This window comes from Chlorocebus sabaeus, chromosome 1, assembly GCF_047675955.1.
Source record: "Chlorocebus sabaeus isolate Y175 chromosome 1, mChlSab1.0.hap1, whole genome shotgun sequence".
Classification (NCBI taxonomy): domain Eukaryota; kingdom Metazoa; phylum Chordata; class Mammalia; order Primates; family Cercopithecidae; genus Chlorocebus; species Chlorocebus sabaeus.
This window is the reverse complement of record NC_132904.1, coordinates 125,476,054-125,496,310: the sequence shown is the minus strand read 5'-3', so window position 1 is coordinate 125,496,310 and position 20,257 is coordinate 125,476,054. Positions and strand designations below refer to the sequence as shown.

Genomic DNA, 20,257 nt, shown 5'->3' with positions numbered 1-20,257 from the left:
TATCCGTCTCCAGAAGTTTTTCATCACCTCACACTGAAACTCTGTACCCATTAAACATTAACTCCACATTCCTCCCTCCCCCTAGCCTCTGGTAACCACTGTTCTTTCTGTCTCTATGAATTTGACTACTATAGGTACCTCATATAAGTGGAATCATACAATATTTGTCTTTTTGTGTCTGACTTATTTTACTTATCATAATGCCTTCAAGTTCATCCATGTTGTGTTATGTATCAGAATTTAATTCCTTTTGAAGGCAGAATAATATTCCATTGTGTGTGTGTACATATATATTTTGTTTATCTATTCATCACTTGATGGACATTCAGATTGTTTTCATATTTTGGCTATTGTGAATTATCTTTTTGATGTGCTGTTGGATTTGGCTTGCTATGACTCAAGTTTTAATGGGTTATGTGGGTTCTATGAATTATCTTCATTATTGTCTTTGTCTGTTTGTGCTGCTATAACAAAATATCTAATACGGAGTAATTTATGAGGATCAGAAATTTATTTCTCACAGTTCTGGAGGCTGGGGAGTTCACAATGAAGGTGCCAGCAGGATCTGGTGATAGGCCAGCTTCTTCCTCCAAGATATGAAACCTTGTTGCTGCGTCCTCTGGAGAAGAGGAACTCTGTGTCCTTACATGGTGGAAGGCATGGAAGGGGAAAAGGGGTGGACTCCCTCAGTTAAACCCCTTGGGCACCTAATTCCGTTCTTGAGGGCTCTGCTTCCCAAGAGTCACACCTCTTAATACTGTTGCATTTGGATTAAATTTCAGCATGAATTTTAGAGGGAGCAGAAACATTCAAACTATACCAGTTATCCAATTTGTTGGAGTCCAACTGTCCATAATACTCTCTTAAAATCTTTTTTATTTATATAGAATTAGTAGTAATATTCTCACTTTCATTTCTGGTTTAAGTAATTTGAGACTTCTCTCTTTTTCTTAGTCAATCTAGCTCAAGGTTTGTCAATTTCATTAATGTTTTTCAAAGAACCCATTTTGAGTTTCGTTAATTTCCTCTGTTGTTTTTCTGCTCTTTATTTTATGTATTTCTGCTCTAATCATTATTATTCCCTTCCCTTGGCTAGATTTTGGTTTAGTTTGTTCTCATTTTTTTAGTTCCTTGAGTTGTAAAGTTAGGTTGTTGATTTGAGATCATCACTTTTTTCAAAATACAAGCATTTTCAGCTATACTTGTCTCCCCCAGCACTGCTTTTGTTGTATTCCACAAGTTTTGGTATGTTGTGTTCTTGTTTTATTCATCTCTAAGTATTTTCTAATTTCCTTTGTGATTTCTTCTTTGACCTATTGTTTTCTTAAGAATGTGTTGTTTGATATCCACAAATTTATAATTTTTCAAGTTTTCCTTCTGTTACTGGTTTCTAATTTCATGTTTCTGTGGTTAGAGAAGATACTTTTTATGATTTTTATCTCTTAACATCTACTGAGATTTGATTTGTGGCTTAACATATGGTCTTCCTGAAGAATGTTCCATGTGCACTTGAGAAGCCTATGTGTTCTGCTGTTGTTGGGTAGAGTGTTCAGGATATGTATGTTAGATCGAGTTGGTAATTTTTTTTTTTTGTTCATTTGATTCACATTAATGAGATTATATTACACACACATTGTTTAAAAAATGTTTACATGTGTGTTACATGTATGAGCATAACAGGAAGATATGGAAAGTTACCTTCGTTACTTATTTTGTTATTTTTTTTAAAACAGAGTCTCACTTTGTCACCCAGGCTGGAGTGCAGTATCCTATAAATAAAAACTCTGAGCCGGGTGCAGTGGCTCACGCCTGTAATCCCAGCACTTTGGGAGGCTGAGGCAGGCAGATCACAAGGTCAGGAGATCGAGACCATCCTGGCTAACATGATGAAACCCCGTCTCTACTAAAAATACAAAAAATTAGCTGGGCATGGTGGCGGGCACCTGTAGTCCCAGCTACTCGGGAGGCTGAGGCAGGAGAATGGCGTGAACCTGGGAGGCAAAGCTTGCAGTGAGCCGAGATGGCACCATTGCACTCCAGCCTGGACGACAGAGTGAGACTCCGTCTCAAAAAAAAAAAAAAAACTCATTCTCTAAGACTATTTAATTTTCCTGATACACAGTTCATACCAAAAAGGTAAGATACCAATAAAAATTATGTAATAATTAAAAATTATGTAAGCACTAAACATTAACTACAAAACATGACACCAAATACCTGAAAAAAAGTTACTATAGTTATCCCAAGCACTGCCATGAATGGAGCAACTTTCTCAGGACCCTGAAAATTAACTTATTTCCCATCATAACAAACCAATTCCCTAATTTTACAAATGAAAATAATGTTCAAAGAGCAAGACCAGTGACTAACACTACTTCTGATACAATACCAAATTATGACTTCACATCCACTGAATATACAGGATTAATGCAGGTGGTAGTGACTGCTATAAGACAATATTTGAAATTTTTGGAAGTGGATATTATTCAAAATTTAGATATGGCAGAAAAGCTTGGATGATTCATTTTCACACCACCATTATCTTGAAAGGGCTATCCAAATACTCTAATGGAAGAAAAAAATTACTCACTTTTTTTTAGGTCTTTAGTGATTATTACTGGGCTCAGTAGAAACCAGAAGACAATTATTCTCTTAAATATTGAAAAGAGGCAATAATATAGATAAAGCACATTATTTTCTGAGACTATCTGATGATAGAAAAAAAGTTGGCTGAATTCCTTAGGTATTAGAATAAAACACACTAGAATAAACAAAAACTTGATCATTGAGACCTCATGGCAGATCACTTTAAATGAGGTCAAAGAGCATTATTATAAAAAGACAACATATTTCTAATGTTTTGTTTACACACACCACAAAACAGTAAGTTAAATACAAAATAACGCACACTCATTTTCATTGTCCTCTATTAGTTTTCACATGGCTTTAACAGTGAAATAATTTCTAAACTACATTCTCAAATGCAATAGACTAAAAAGCTTGAAGTGATAAACAGGAAAAGATACAACAAAATGTGAAACAATTTTGCTTGTAATATACAGAGTGGTTATAAAGAACATTTGGAAATTACTACCCAGTTAAGCTTTCCATCCAAGAACACAACCGTAAAAATCAAGGCAAGATGTCATGGACTTCTCTTTGAAGACAAGACACTGCTGGAGTAAGAGGAAGACCTTTTCATTTTCTGCTGCATCATTCTGCTTTCAGAAACAGTCTTTCAGGAATTTGCATTTACAATATAGCAATCACATGTATACTCAAAGGCAAAAAACCCCACAAAACCCTCAAGAGATTAACTTCTTTTCAGAAGTATGCTGCAGGCTGAAGTGAGGATGAAGGTGGTATGTGATGACGATCCCAATCATGGCCTTGGACCTGCTGAGCAGTGGGAACTGTAATTTGTTTCACTTACATGGAATCTTTGCAGAAATTGTGGCTGATCACTGTTGAAGGAGGTTCTGTGATAGACTAGACTTATGAGATGCATGAATAGCTCAGAGTGAACAGCACCAGACACCTCTTGTGCAACATTTAAAGTCCTCCCAGCCTCACCTCTTATTTCGGTCGTAGCTGTGGTCAGTTGTTTATGCAAGCTTTGACAGGTTTTGTACAGGGATAAACAGATAATGTTTCCTGTCTGGTTGTGCTACTGATCACTTGTTTTCTACCCTAGAGTGTATCTGACTCTTTCCTAGGTATAGAAACTTGGTAGGAACCCACCTAATGGTCATGCAAGTGCAACTGGGAATTTGGGTGGAGTAACCCAGGAGGTTACTCTTGATCAGTGAGGAGTAGCAGCCAGTGTATAAATGCTTCACCTCTTTGCCATTAGGTGGAGAATTCTGAGACATGTTTTAAAATGCTCCTCAAAAAGTACAAGTTAGAAAAAAAGAAAAAGGCTCCCAGTGGCCAACATGTCCCCTCTTCCTAGCATTCCCCATGGCATTCACTCCTGCTCTGTGGAATCACCTTCCCAAATGCACTACCTACACAGAAGCCCTTTTCTTTGGCTCTAACTTGGGGAAACCTAGGTTAAAAGAAAAAGGAGTTTGTCAAGAGAAAACAGGAGCTAGCTTGAAGGGACGTTCTGTCTAACTATGGGATAATTTGAAAACCCAACATAATGCCAACAACTTATAACATATTGAATATATATAAAAACATTGAATTCATAAAAATCATTAATTTATAGTTCAAAAGAGAAAGATAAATAAAACCAATTAGACAGTTTTGGAGATTGCTAAGGCACCAAATTATTTGTTAAAAATTAGTAATTAAAAGGAAAAGAATTGAGCATTTATCTTACCTTTTTGGTATGAACTGTGTATCAGGAAAATTAAATAGTCTTAGAGTGAGGGTTTTTTTTTTTTTTTTTTTTTTTTTTTTTTTTTTTTTGAGATGGAGTCTCACTCTGTCGTCCAGGCTGGAGTGCAGTGGTGCGATCTTGGATCACTGCAAGCTTTGCCTCCTGGGTTCACGCCATTCTCCTGCCTCAGCCTCCTGAGTAGCTGGGACTACAGGTTCCCGCCACCACGCCCAGCTAATGTTTTGTATTTTTAGTAGTGACAGGTTTGCACCAAGTTAGTCAGGCTGGTCTCAAGCTCCTGACCTCAGGAGATCCGCCTGCCTCGGCCTCCCAAAGTGCTGGCATTATAGTTCTGAGCCATCGCGCCCGGCCCGTCCATTAGTTCTTGCATGCTATTTACTAGAACCCTTCACGTATGTATCATGGGTGTTTTAAATTACTGGTCTGATAATTCCAACGTCCCTGACATGTCTAAGTCTCGTTCTGATGTTTGCTCCATTTTTTCAAGTTGTGTTTTTTGCCTTTTGGTACGTCTTTTCTATTTTTTTGTTTGTGGGGGACGGAGTTTCACTCTTGTTGCCCAGGCTGGAGTGCAATGGTGCAGTCTCAGCTCACTGCAACCTCTGCCTCTGGGTTCAAGCGATTCTCCTGCCTCAGCCTTCAGAGTAGTTGGGATTACAGGCACACACCACCACGCCTGGCTAATTTTGTAATTTTAGTAGAGACGGGGTTTCTCCATGTTGGTCAGCTGGTCTCAACCTCCCGACCTCAGGTGATCTGCCTGCCTCGGCCTCTCAAAGTGCTGGGATTACAAGTGTGAGCCACTATGCCCCACCAAAAGATACTTTTACTGAGTATTGTAGGTTGAATCATGTTCCCGCAGATTCTTATATTTAAGTCCTAATCCTGGGTACCTCAGAATCTGAGCTAATTTGGAAATAGGGTGATTGCAAATGTAATTAGTTATGTTAAGATGAGTTCATTCTGGAATAGAATGGGGCCCTAATCCAGTATGTCTGGTGTCCTTATCAGAAGGAGCAATTTGGACAGAGACACACTGAAGAGCGAGAATGCCAGGTGAAAATGAAGGCGGAAGTTGGTGTGAAGCAGCAGAAGCTAAGGAATTCCAAAGCTTGCCAGCAAACCGCCAGAAGCAACCAACGGGGCATGGAACCTAGTATTCCTCATAGCCTTCAGAAGGAACCAACCCTGTGGACACCTTGATCTCAAACTTCTAGCCTCTAGAACAGTAAGACAATACATTTCCATTGTTTAAGGCACCCAGTTTGTGGTACTTTGTTAAGGTAGCTCCAGCCAACCATTACACTGGGTATAGAAATTTAGACTGGCAGTTTCTTTCAGTATTTTAAAGTGGCCTCACTATTGTTTCTTGGCTTACATTCACCCTAGGAAGTTTGCTGTCATTGCAGTGTGCCTCTGACTACTTTAAAGTTTTTTTTATCACTGCTTTCCAGCAATGTGTTTATGATGTGCCTTGGTGTTTTAAATAAATGTTTATCTTACTTGAGGATAGTTTATATTTTTGAATATTTATTTATTTTTATTTTTATTTTTTTTTAAGACAGGGTATCACTCTGTCTCCCAGGCTGGAGTATAGTGGTGTGATCTTGGCTCACTGCAACCTCTCCCTCCCAGGATCAAGCCACTCTCCTGCCTCAGTCTCCTGAGTAGCTGGGATTTCAGGCACCCACTACCATGCCTGGCTAATTTTTGTATTTTTAGTAGAGACAGGGTTTCATTATGTTGGCCAGTCTGGTCTTGAACTCCCGACCTCAGGTAATCTGCCCGACTTGGCTTCCCAAAGTGCTGGGATTACAGGCATGAGCCACCATGCACAGCCTATTTTCGAATATTTAGATTAATAATTTTCATTAAATTTGGAAAAAATGGCTGCTTTTTTCAAGTTTTTTTTCTTTTTCCTCCTTTTTCCTAGGAACTTCAATTATACGGTTGTTAGGCTACTTGATGTTGTTCTAATCTTAGTGATCCTTTTTTTAGATTTTTTTTCCTCCAGCATTTTAAATGCTGATTAGACCTGGTGAGTAAGAAATAACAACTACTCTAGACTTATTGGTAAGACGTTTGTGTGACTTGCCTAAAATTCAGGCAAATTTTGCTTGTATGTCAGCAAAATGTCTATTCATCAAGTGGCGTGGAGCATGGCTAGACAACCCTTTTAAAGTGAAGGGTATGTTGTTGCATCTGGCCCCTCCTACAACCAAGAAAGTGGGCCTCTTAAGATTTTAGAGTCAACATTCCTCATTTGCGAGTGTTACTCTGGCCCATTTACCCAGTAACCCAAAAAGTTGCTGGATTTGAGTGGGGCCCACAACAAGAGAAGGCTCTGCAACAGGACCAGGCTGCTGTGCAAGCTGCTCTCCTGCTTCAGTCATATGATCCAGTGGACCCATGGTGCTTGAGGTGTCAATGGCAGATAGAGATGAATGGAAGAATCACAGTGCAAGCATATAGAATTTTGGAAAAAAGCCCTGCTGTCCTCCAAAGATGACTACTTTTCTTTTGGGAGACAATTCTTGGTCTGCTACTGGGCCTTAGTAGAGACTGAATGTTTGACCAGGGGCCGCCAAGTTACCATGCAACCTGAGCTGCCTATTCATGAACTGGGTGTTATCCAATCCACCGAGTCATAAAATTTGGCATACACAGCACTCCATCATCAAATGGAAATAGTACATACATGATCCGGTTGGAATAGGCCCTGAAGGCACACGTAAGTTCCATGAAGAAGTGGCCCAAATGCTCATGGTATCTACTTTTGCAGCACTGCCTTCTCTCCCACTGCCTGCACCTGTGGTGTTACCAGGAGTTCCCTATGATCAATCGACAGGAGAAGACTCAGGCCTGGTTTGCAGATGGTTCTGCACAATATGCAGACACCACCCACAAGTGGACAGCTGCAGTACTAGAACCTCTTACTGGGATGTCCCTGAAAGACAGGGATATCTTACTAGTCAGAGCTTTGAGCAGCGCATCTGATTGTGCACTTTTCTTGGAAGGAGAAATGGCCAGACCTGTGATTATATATCACTTCAGGCTGTGGCCAGTGGTTTGGCTGGATGTTCAGGGAATTGAGAGGAACATGATTGGAAAATTGGTGACAAATTTAAGGAAGAGATATATGGACAGACTTCTCTGAGTGTGCAAAACACATGGTGATATTTGTGTCCCATGTGAATATTCACCAAAGGGAATTTTAATAATCAAGTGGACAAGATGACCCATTCTGCGGATACTGCTTGCCCTTTTTTCTCAGCTACCTCTGTCATTGCCTAATGGTCTCATGAACAAAGTGACCGTGATGGCAGTGATGGAGGTTATGCTTGGTAAAGTAACGTGGACTTCACTCAACAAGGCCAACCTGGCTTACAGTCACTGCTGAAGGTCCAATCTGCCAACAGCAGAGAGCGACATTGAGTCCCTGATACGGTCAACATTGAGCAGAGACCAACATTGAGTCCCTAGGGTGATCACACAGCCACCTCGTGGTAGGTTGATTATGTGGGGACGTTTCATCATAGAAGGGACAGTGTTTGTTCTTAATGTGATAGACACTCACTCTGGATATCGTTTTGTCTTCCCTGCACACAGTGCTTCTGCCAAAACTACCATCCATGGGCTTGTAGAATGCTTTATTCATCATTGTAGTATTTCACATTGCGTTGTTTCTGATCAAGGAACTCACTTTACAGCAAAAGAAACACAGCAGTGGACCTATGCCCGTGGAATTTGCTGGTCTGATTATGTTCCCCATCATCCTGAAGCAACTGGCTTGATAAAACAGTGGAATAGCATTTTGAAGTCTCAGTTACGACACCAGCTAGGTGGCAATTTCTTGCGGGGGTGGAGTGAAGTTCCCTAGAAGGCAGTATATGCTATGAATCAGAGTCCAATATAAGATCTTGTTTCTCCTGTAGCTAGTAGCACTCACAGGTCAGGAAATCAAAGGACAAAAGTGGGAATGGCACCACTCACTATTACCCCGAGTGACACACTAGCAAAATTTTTGCTTCCTGTTCCTGACTTTATGCTTTGCTGACCTAGAGGTCTTAGTTCTAGAGGAAGGGATATTTCCATAAGGCAGGGATATTTCCACCAGGAGACACAACAATGATCCCAAGAACTGGAAGTTAAGACCCCTGCTTGGCCACTTTGGGGTCCTCATATTTCTCAATTAATAGGTAAAGAAGGGAGTTACAGTATTGGCTGGGATGATTGGTCCTGACTACCAAGGGGGAAATTGGACTACTATTCCACAATGGAGTTAAGGAAAAGTATATCCAGAATACAGGAGATTCCTTAGGGTATCTTTTAGTATTACCGTGCCCTGTGTTTTATGTCAATAGAAAACTACAACCCAACTAGGCAGGGCTACAAATGGCTCAGACCCTTCAGGAATAAAAGTTGAGGTTGCCCTACTGGATAAAGCTGAGGTGCTTGCTGAAGGCAACGGGAATACAGAATGGGTGGTGGGAAAAGGTAGTTGTAAATACTGGCCATGACCATGTGGCCAATTACGGAAACAAAGATGGTAAATTGCCATGTCTATTTTCTCCTTATTTTGCGTAAACACATTTGTGTGTGTATCTTTGTTATCCTTCCACATTTATGCCCTTATCATGTAACATAAGGTGTATTTATACTATTTTATATCATACTATTTAAGTATTGTAAATTTAATTTAATTAATATTTTTTGAGACAGAGTCTGGCTCTGTCACCCAGGCTGTAGTGCAGTAGCACAATCTTGGCTTACTGCAACCTCTGCCTCCTGGGCTCAAGTCATCCTCCCACCTCAGCCTTCCAAGTAGCTGGGACTATAGGCACATACCACCATGCCTGGCTAATTTTTGTATTTTTTTGTAGAGTTGGTGTTTCAGCGTGTTGCCTAGGCTGGTCTTGAACTCCTGAGCTCAAGCGATCTGCCTGCCTTGGCCTCCCAAAGTGCTGGGATTGCAGGTGTGAGGCACTGCACCCAGCCAAGTGTTACAGGATATCAAAGAGTAAACTTCTTTCAAGGATTTTACCTCCTCATCTGGGAAAGAAGTTACGGTGTTTTTTATTGTATCCAGGGTAGTATTAAGATAGGCAGAATTACGACCTATTATTTTTATTTGGAAAATAAGTTTGGTTTGAGGAGACGTGTATGGGTGCCAAGTTGACAAAGGGTAGACTTGTGATAATAAATTTTATGTGTCAACTTGACTGGGCCATGGGCCGTGCAGGTTGAACATAATTTTTGGTGTGTCCATGAGAGTGCTTCTGGATGGACTCAACCACTGGCTGAATTATAGCACTGGCCTTCCTGGGTCTCTGACTAGAAGATGGCAGATCATGGCACTTCCTGGCCTTCATAACTGCGTGAGCCAATTCTTCATATAAATCTCTCTCCCTCTAATATGTTCGTATATGTAAATACAGTTATATGTTACCAATATATTTATATTAGTGAAAATACCACATATTTACATATATAAATAATACATACACTAGGTATGGTGGCTCACACCTGTAATATATTTTATATATATAAACTATGTACAGTATAATACTAACATTAATACTATATATATATATCCTATTCCTTCTGTTTCTTTGTAGAGCCCTAATACATGTGGGTTAATTATTTTCATTAAATTTGGGAAAAAAATGGCCATTTTTTTCAAGTATTATTTTTCTCCCCTCTTCTGGATACTCCAGTTACGTATATGTTGGGCTACTTTATATTGTCCCACAACTTATTGATGCTTTGTTTAGTTTTTTTCTGGCTTATATTTTCTCTCAGTGTTTAATTTGGATAGTTCCTGTTGCTATATCTTCAGATTCACAAATCTTTCTTCTTGTAGCATTTAATCTGCTGTTAATCCTGCCAATGTATTTTTCAGTTTAGTTATGGTATTTTTCATTTCTAGAAGTTTAGTTAGGCATTTCATTTTTCTCCTGACTATACTTATACGTTCTTGTACTTCTTGAACGTATGGAGTGAATTTATAATTCTTGTTTTGATGTCCTTGCCTGCAAATTCTAACATCTGAGTCATATATAGGTCTATGTCTATAGAATGATTTTTTTTTTCTGGTACTGGGTTATATGTTGCTGCTTATTTGCATACCAGGTAATCTTTTATTGAATGCCAGACATTGTACACTTTATGTTATTGGGTGCTGGATTTCTAAACATTCCTTTAGATACTTTACTTTTACACTGAGGGTTAATTTGGCCCCACTGAAGCAATAAGCTTTTGAGAACTGTACCCAATGCCCCACCATATTAGGAGATCTTCCCAAACTGGCTAGGGAAGACACTATTTCTGGTCCTGTGTGAACTCCTGAAATTGTTCTGCTTACTCTTCTCTGCTGTTCTTTCCCCAGCCTCAGTAGTCTCCTTATACAAGCGCATAGCAGTACTCAGCCAAAGTCTTGAGGGACTGCTCTGCAGATCTCTGGAACCCTCACTCTCTGCTGTTCTTTTTCTTTGTACTTTGCCTCACAATTTTTTCTCATTTTGCCCTACTGGAACTCTAAACTTTGTCTCCTTAATCAGTGAGACTGTTGGACTCTGTTTCGGTATCTTTTTCCTGTGGTCAGCCTGGAAATTCTCCAGGAAGTGAGCTGGGGGTATTTGCAGGGCTCATCTCACTTGTCTTTCTCTCAGGGATCACAGTCTTGCACTACCTGTTGTCCAATGTCTGAAAACTTTTGCTTCACATATTTTGTCCAACTTTTAGTTATGCGAGGAGGGAAGGTACATCTAGTCCCTATTATTCCATCATGATTAAAAATAGAATTCTGTTTTGGTAAACAGTTTTCATCTTGTTTAGATAGCTTCTCTCTATTCCTATGTTAATGTTTTTATTAGAATGCTGTTAAATATTAGAGAAATGCCTTTTTATATTAATTCATGAAATCATGTGGGTTTTCCTCTTAATTTATAAATGTAATGATTGATGTAGACAGGATTCCTATTGTTGAATAACTTTTGCATTTCTGGAAGGAACCCTCATTAGTCAAGTATTTTACATGATTAAAGACAGTAACAAAATGACTGATGTGATGGTAAGTCCTGGGATGACTGTTGTGTCACCTTAAGAGCTGCCTGTCTGGATTGGCAACATCCCAAGGGATTCATCACAAAGATTGGCCTGCTGGAACTTAAGCAGCAAAATGAAAATTCCTTTTTCTAATAGAGCTATTAAAAATTCTGATGGGCTCTTTGAAAATTTAAAGGGTTCTTTTTTAGATCTGGAAGCATCTTTTCATTTTTCAGACTGATTGAAGTTGTCCCACAATGCCCTGATGCTCTTCTCGTTTCTTTTCAGTCGTTTTTTTCTCCTTGTATTTCAATTTGAATGCCTTTTATTGCTGTCTTCAAGTTCACATATCTTTTCTTCTTAGTGTCTAATCTGCTGTTAATCTCATCCAATGTATTTTCATGTTAGACATTGTAGTTTTAATTTCAGAAAAAGGTATTTTAAAAAATATATCTGCCAACACATTCAGTCTTCTAAATTTTTGAGCACATAGGATACAATTATAATAACTATTTCCACTAATTCTATAGTCTGTGTCTTTTCTGGGTTGTTTTTCATGTTTGTTTTCTCTATATTAAGGGTCCTATTTTCCTGTTTTTTTGCATGCCTGGTAATTTTTGATTAGATGCAAGACATTGTGATTTTGACCTTGTTGGATGCTGCACCTAAAGGTGGATGGAAGAGGAAGTCTTGGGGGCTACCACTCTGACTGGAGAAGCTGGCACGAGGCTCCCTCTTGTGGATGCAGCAAGGTAAGAAAGTAAAGTGCACGTTTTCTTCTGGAGCAAGTGGCCTCCAGCTCTGCCTCTGGACTGAAACACACACTTGCTGGCTGTGGCTTAGCTGAGGGCTTGTGGCTCAGGACAGAAGCAGTGGTGGTGAGGAGCGGGGGAGTGATACGGGAGAGGTACAGCCCCAGCCCCAGGACACAGTAGATCTCAATATTGGGAAGGGAGGAGTTCAGTATCAGTAAAGTGAGCCATAAGAGAGAAAGGAAAGCAGCCTTAGCAGACAGAGGTGGAACCAATTGAAAGAAGGAGGGGAGCATCTTGCAAGAACGTTGCTGGTACTGTCTAGAGGCTGTGGGGATCATTCTCAGGCCATCCAAGAACTCTGAGAAGATTGGGGGGATGCTGGAATTTCACTATCGTCACCAGGATGGGCTCAAGCCAGAGGCTATTTTTATTTAAATACCATTAATTTTGTTTTTATTTTTTGATATTAACCCTGTCAGGTGAGTTTAGAGAATACCTGTTATCAATGATATATAATTCTGAAATGTTAATGTGTGGGAAGGAACAAGTAAGGCTCGATAAATATAACCTGGACATGTAATGATGCTAGAGAACTTATGATCTTTGCCTGAAAGTTTTGGATGCATAAAAGTCCCTTATTGCCATTTTATTTATTAGTTCTTACTGAGATTGAGATAGTTTTACTGTATAATACCTAAAGATCTCGTGTAAGAGTGATACTAGCTTTTGTTCCCTATTAGTTTCTTTTTCTTTTCTTTTTGACACAGAGTCTCGCTCTGTTGGCCAGGCTGGAGTGCAGTGGCATGATATCGGCTCATTGCAACCTCTGTCCCCTGGGCTCAAGCAATTCTCCTGCCTCAGCCTCCCGAGTAGTTGGGATTACAGGTGTGTGCCACCACGCCCGGTTAATTTTTGTACTTTTAGTAGAGACAGGGTTTCACCATGTCGGCCAGGCCGGTCTCAAACTCCTGACCTCAGGTAATCCACTGCCTCGGCCTCCCAAAGTGCTGGGATTACAGACGCGAGCCACCACGTGCAGCCTAGTTTCGTTTTTTTAAAAAAATTATTTTATTTCCATCGGTTATTGGGGACCAGGTATGTTTGGTCACATGAGTAAGGTCTTTAGTGGTGATTTGTGAGATTTGGGTGCACCCATCACCCGAGCAGTAGACACTGCACCCAAATTGTAGTAGTCTTTTATCCGTCACTCCCTTCCCACCCTTTCTCCCTGAGTCCCCAAAGTCCAGTGTGTCATTCTTATATCTCTGTATCTTCATAGCTTAGCTCCCACATATGAGTGAGAATGTGCAATGTTTGGTTTTCCATTCCTGAGTTACTTCACTTAGAATAATAGTCTCCAGTCTCATCCAGGTTGCTGTGAATGCCATTAATTCATTCCTGTTTATGGCTGAGTAGTATTTCATTGTATATGTATATGGCAGTTTCTTTATCCACTCATTGATTGATGGACATATGGGTTGGTTCCACATTTTTACAACTGAGAATTGTGCTGCTATAAACATGTGTGCAAGTATCCTTTTTGTATGATGACTTCTTTTCCTCTGGGTAGATACCCAGTAGTGGATAACCAAATATGTTTTCCAAACTTTCAGATTTCTCCTCTTCTCAGGAATGCTGATTATTCTTTGGTTTGGTCATTTAACATAATCCCAGACTTCTTGGAGGCTTTGTTCATATTTTCTTACTCTTTTTTCTTTGTCTTTGTTGGATTATTTTGAAAACCTTGTCTTGGAACTCTAAGGTTCTTTCTCTTGCGGATTCGCTTCTATTGCTGAGACTTTCCAGAGCATTTTGAATTTCTGTAAGTGCATCCATTGGTTCCTGAAGTTTTGATTGCTTTTTATTATATGATACCTTTCTCCCCTTATTTTTTGTATTTTTTTATTTCCTAAATTGGGCTTTGCTTTTTTCTGGCACCTCTTTGATTAGCTTAATAACTGACCTTATAAATTCTTTTTCAGGTAAATCAGGGTTTTTTTTGTTGTTGTTGTTGTTGGATCCATTGCTGGTGAGCTAGTGTGATTTTTTGGAGGGTATTAAAGAGTCTCATTTTGTCATATTACCAGAGTTGGTTTTCTAGTTCTTTCTCATTTGGGTAGGCTCTGTTGGAGGGAAGGTGTAGGAGCTCAAGGCTGTTGTTCAGATTCTTTTGTCCCACTGGGTGTTCCCTTGATGTAGTACTCCCGCTTTTCCTAGGGATGTGACTTCCTGAGATCTGAGCTGTAGAGATTATTATCTCTCTTCTGAATTTAGTCACCCAACAGGTCTACCAGGCTCTGGGTTGGCACTGGGAGTTGTCTGTACAGAGTCTTGTGATATGAACCATCTGTGGGTCTCTCAGCTGTGGATACCAACACCTGCTCTGGTGGAGGTGGTCGGGAGTGAGATGGACTCTGTGAGGGTCCTTAGTTTTGGTGGTTTAATGCACTATTTTTGTGCTGGTTGGCCTCTTGCTGGGAGGTGGCACTTTCAGGAGAGCGTCAGCTGTGGTAGTATGGGAGACACCAGGTGGTGGGTGGGGCCCTAGAACTCCCGAGAGTATATGCCGTTCATCTTCAGCTATCAGCGTGGGTAGAAAGGACCATTAAGTGAGGGGAGTGCTAGGCATGTCTGAGTTCAGACTCTCCTTGAGTGGGTCTTGCTGTGGCTGCTGTGGGGGCTGGAGTCGTGCTTCCCAGGTCAATGGAGTTATGTTTCTAGGAGGATTATGCTGCCTCTGCTGTGTCATGCAAGTTGTCAGGGAAGTGAGGGAAAGCTGGCAGTCACAGGCCTCACCCAGCTCCCACACAACCCAAAGGGCCAGTCTCACTCTCATCATTCCCCGCTCAACACACTGAGTCTGTGTCCAGGCAGTGGGCAAGCAGGGCTGAGAGCTTGCCCCAGGCTACCAGTCTCCCAGCTGTGAAAGCTGTGAACCCTCCATGCTTCCCTGCCTGTGGTCTGCACACCGGATTCATGCCCTCCCTGTAGTTTTGCCCAGTAGACTTCTTGTTCAGTTGGAATTGTTACAAAGTTCAGCTGGAGGCTTCCTTCTCTATGTGGTGTTTTCCCAGTGCCTCTGGTAGCCCTCCCCAATGGCCCCTGGGAGGCAAGGCAGAAATGGCTTTCCAGGGGACCCAGAGAGCCCACAGGGATTTTCCCACTGCTTCCTCTACCCCTGCATTTCACACGGCTCTCTGAATTGACTCAGCTCCAGGTAATGTCAGAATCTTCTCCTGTGATCTAGATCTTGAGGTTCCCCAGTGAGGTTGTGTTTAGGGGTGAACAACACCCCTTTCCCACTTCCACAGTTTGGGCACTCACGGTGTCTCCCAGGTCCTGCAGGAGCAATTCACTTCCTTCAGAAGGTCTGTGGGTTCTCTTGGCTTTCCTGATTTATTCCTGCAGTCATTCTGGAGCAAAAGTTCATGATGCAATACTCCACACGCTGCTCTGTCCACCTGAGTGGGAGCTGCAATCTAGTCTGCCTCCTGTCTGCCATGATCCTCCCAGAGAGATATTAGCTTTGATACTCATCTGTGTGGATGAAAAAGTCACAGGACACTTTAATTTCTATTTTAGTATTCCTCACATACTTTCTGCATTCATTGATATGTCTGCCTCCCCAGCAACTTCTTATGGCGCCATGCTCTGTAATTACCATGTGCTGAGTGGCTACTGAGTGACAGATATTTATATGCTTTGTGTGGCTTAACTTACATACTCTTCTGAGAAGCTGTATAAATTTCATTCTCTTATTTTTGTTTCCAGGTCTAGGAAATGGAGGCACAGAGAGATAAAGTAAGTTGCCCAAAGCCATATGGTGATTAAGACTTGAACTCTAAAAGGGTTTTATTTTAAATTTTATTTAATTAATTTATTTTTTGAGACAGAGTCTTGCTCTGTTGCCCAGGCTGGTGTGCAATGGCGCAATCACAACTCACTGCAGCCTCAACCTCCTGAGCTCAAGGGATCCTCCCATCTCAGCCTTCCAAGTAGCTGGGACCACAGGAAGGTTGCCACCACGTCAGGCTAATTTTTTATTTTTAGTAGAGATGGGAGTCTCACTATGTTGCCAAGGTTGATCTTGAACTCCTGGGCTCAAGCAGTTCTTCCACCTCAGCCTCCCAAAGTGTTGGGATTACAGGCTTAAGCCACTGTGCCCGGCCTGTTTTATTAATCTCTAAGTCTCTGCCCCTGCCCTAAGGAGTGTGGCATAGTCCTTGATATTGGATGACTGAGTAACGCAGGTAGTTTGTATGAGAGGGGCAGTAACCACATGGCGAATGGAAGATGATGCTGTAGACCTGCCCGTAGTTCACAGCTGAGACACTGTGGTTACCAGAACACAGCTTCCAGAAAGGCTGACTAAAACTAGAAAATGCGGACTCCACTGGGTCTTCGTGTTTCCATTTTTTTAAATGGGAAAATTAATTCTGTCATTGACCTTCAAAGAGTTACTGGGAATGACATAACATTGTTGATGAAAATCTTTGGAAGTCTCAGTGAGGGGATCTGCTAGCATTGATGAAATTATTTCATTCGTAAACAGTCTAGGGGCCAAGGAAAGAGAAGAATGACATGGAATCTCCTTTCCTTGAGATCTTAGAATCACGCCTGCCTCCTTACCTCCATCCAGGACTGTTAAAAAACTCCCAAAGCAGGGACTTTTAGGCCCACATGCACTTAGCCTCCTCTTCCCACCTCCTGTTCATCTCCGTTTCCAATGTTCCACTGCCATAACTGCCAGGAGGTTCTGCAGAGAAGACTGAAGAAGAACCATATGATCCTAAACATGCTCTCTGAAGATATTATCAGCCCACCATCGGCCTTATTTATTGGGATGTTTTTATAACCTTTATTTGATACCTCTTCCCATCATTTAAAATAAACCTGGTGCTTCCCTGAATAATCTCTTGAGATCTGTACATGCCTCCCAGCATCACATTTATCCTTTTAACAAGCACGCTCCTTCCACTGCTCATGGCCAACTCAGGTTCACTACAATCAGGGAATCTGTGTCTTGCAACGATCAAGTCTATATCAAACTCGAATTTATTTTCTTTTGTTTCTGAGAACTAATTCCACTCCAAGGCCTATACTGTACCCAACAGAGCTGCATGCATGTTTAATGCAAACACGTCCTAGAATATTCATAATACTTCTACTACTTATGCCTTCAAACTGGAAACTACCCAAATGCCGGAGAGTAGAAAGGATGAATGAATTGTAGTAATATTTATCGAATACAATACAATACAATAATGATAATGAATTAACTGGAACTATATCCAAGAAGGATGAATCTCACAGACATTATGCTGACTGAAATGAGCCAATCACAGAGGTGTACATATTCTGTAACTCTGCTACAGAAAGTTCAAAGAACAGGCAAAACCAATGCACAATGTTAGAAGCTGGGATTGCATTTATCCTGGGGTGGGGGATGGACTATTGGCTGGAGGCAGGGATGAGGAGGCCCGCTGCTGTTTTTGTTGTATTCTCTTTATCTGGGTGCTGGTTTTGAGGGTGTGTTCATTTTGTGAAAATTCGTTGAGCTGTAAACTTACGACTTATGTACATTTCTGTATGTATGTTTTTATAAAACTTACAGAAAACAAAGAAGAAATTATTGCCATGTACTGATTGGACTCTATTCTGGGCTGTCTTGGAAACTACAGCTTGAAGACAGCTAGGCCTCAGCATACGCCCCTGACATCCTGCAGTCTAAGCTCTGGATCCTGGTCAACTTTGGGAGAATAATCAAGCCAATTTTCAGAGAAGCAGTTTCTATGTCTTTCAGGTCCTTGTGTCCTAAGGGATTAGGAGCATTAGGGACGTGGTCTCAGTGTGATCCTCAGTGCTCATCCGTTCTCTGGTCATCCTTCAAAGAAATACCAGGCTCCTGAATTCATCTGCACAAACAGAGCTGGCCAGGCTACCTGCTGCCCGCCATCCCATTGTCTTTCCTGCATTGTTCTGGGACTCTGGCCACACTCACCTTCCAAAATAACTGTGCAGTTGTCATCGTTGTTCAGGAGACTGTTTTGGAACACTGGCTTAGCTTGGTGATGTGTAGAGATCCAGGAAGGGCCCCAGCTGTCGGGAGGGAGGCCCAGGGCCATCAGGGAGCTGGAGGTGGTAAGAAGTGACAGGGCTTCAGGAGGTGTGGAGGGGCCCGGGGGGCACCGTTTCTGACAAGTGTTCAGTTGTGGTGTGGAGAATTGGAAAGAAAGAGGAGAAAGGATGGAGGGGATGGGGTGCAGGTTGGAGGGAAGCTGGGAGGGGAGAAAAGAGTGAAGGAACATTAGGTTGATTAGTGCTGGTGGAAGAAGTAAGGAGAGACGTTCACAGAGGAGGGGCTGGAAAGTGAGGGTGTGAGTTGAAGGACACTAATGGTACGCTGACATACTGTTTCAAGAGTGGTTTCTATAGCCTGGAGGACTTCAGGACAGCTGTTGGGAACCTTCTACAGGGTGATAGAAAAGTAAGTGGGAGCAAGGGGGTGTGATGATTGATGGGCAGCCTAATGTCGAGTCAGGTGACATCCTGCCATATTTAGCAATGTAATAGGTGGTCAGATGACCTCACAGTCTTCAGGGCTGGGAGATGGCAGAACCATCTCGGGGTTGTGACAGAGGAGTTGGGTAGATGTGTTTTCAGTGGGCAAAGGTGGAATTCCCGTCTCTTTTCTGTTTTCTCTTGATGTCATGGGCCTGCAGAAACAGCATACCATGAGTTAAAACCCCTCAATTGCATGGATTTTCACCCCCTTGATTTCACAGGGTCTCTAGCTCTTTCAGAGGCTGCAGCAAGACAGAGTAAACATCTGGGCTCCTGTGGGGGTGTTTCATGTGCTTGTGTACAAATTAGTCCCCGCAGGACTCTGCAGCTCCATGTCGCTCTGCCGGGCACTGGGGCCATGTGCTCTGTTTGTCTGTGGGAACCTCTGTTTCCCTAGCGTTACAGTTTAAGAGAGGGGTTTCCAAAAAAGGATGCTAATGTCCCAGGATTTTATGGACTTTAAGTAAAACTTTTTTTTTTCTGTTATACTTAGAATGCTCTGAAGCTTTGTTCCTAGGTTACTAACCTCACAGTGCCTGAATTCTTTCCTTTCTTTTCTTAGACATGGGGTCTTGCGCTCTCGCCCAGGCTGGAGCGTAGCAGCTATTCACAGGTGTGATCACAGCACACCGCAGCCTCCTGGGCTCAAGCAATCCCCCTGCTTCAGCCTCCTGAGTAGCTGGGACCGTAAGCAGGAGCTCATGCCCAGTTTCAATTCTTCTTTTCCTACAATAAGTTCTGGTCCAGAAAATTTTGCAACTCACCCCCGCCCTTCACTCCACAAAAAGACTTCCACTGGGATTCCTGTCCATATGCCAGACTCACTTGAATCCTTGGGATGGATCTAGCCTCAGTTTAAGTGCAGATTCCTGCTTCATCTCAGAGCCTGGCCGTTTTGAGGAGCAGGTGGTTTTACCCATCTGCCCACTGGCCCCTTCATTGTCTAGGCCTGTCCTTTCTCACCTAGTGTCCTAATCCCCTCCTCACCACCTCACAACGGAGAAAGCTTTGTGTTGCTTTCTCTCAGGATTTTCATGCTTTTCAAGAGCCAGGGCACTGTGTGCTTTCATGCAGGACCTAAGCAAATAAGGACATCACAAGGAGATGCCCAACTCTTAACCTGGTGCCCCTCCCACCCTGGAGAGGACAGTTCTTGTTCATAGTGTACACGATTGTCTATGTCAAAGACCCAAGGAGTTTGCAAAAACCTCTTAGAACTAATAAGTGAGTTTAACAAGGTTGCAGGATATAAGGTTAACACACACAAAAACAAATCAATTGTATTTCTATACGTCAGCATATTAGGGTTCTCTAGGGAAACAGAACCAATAGGATACACACACACATATATATACACACATGTATATGTGAAAGACACACACGTGTGTGTGTTTAAAAAGAGGGAGAGTGAGACAGAGAGAGAGATTGGTTAATTTTAAGGAATTTGCTTGTGCGATTGGAGGGGCTGACAGATTTGAATTCTACAGAACAGGCTGTCAGGCTGGAGACCCAGGGAAGAGGTGATGTTGCAGCTCATGTCTGG

The 20,257-nt window shown here is 41.8% G+C and overlaps 1 long non-coding RNA gene across 1 annotated transcript; it reads left to right on the top strand.

Moving 5' to 3' along the window:
* The first annotated feature begins 6,862 nt into the window (after positions 1-6,862).
* On the top strand, positions 6,863-17,062 carry LOC119626454 (uncharacterized). Its single transcript, XR_005242621.2, has 3 exons — positions 6,863-7,079; positions 12,021-12,147; positions 16,703-17,062. It is a non-coding gene; the product is annotated as an uncharacterized lncRNA (long non-coding RNA).
* The last annotated feature ends 3,195 nt before the right edge of the window (positions 17,063-20,257 follow it).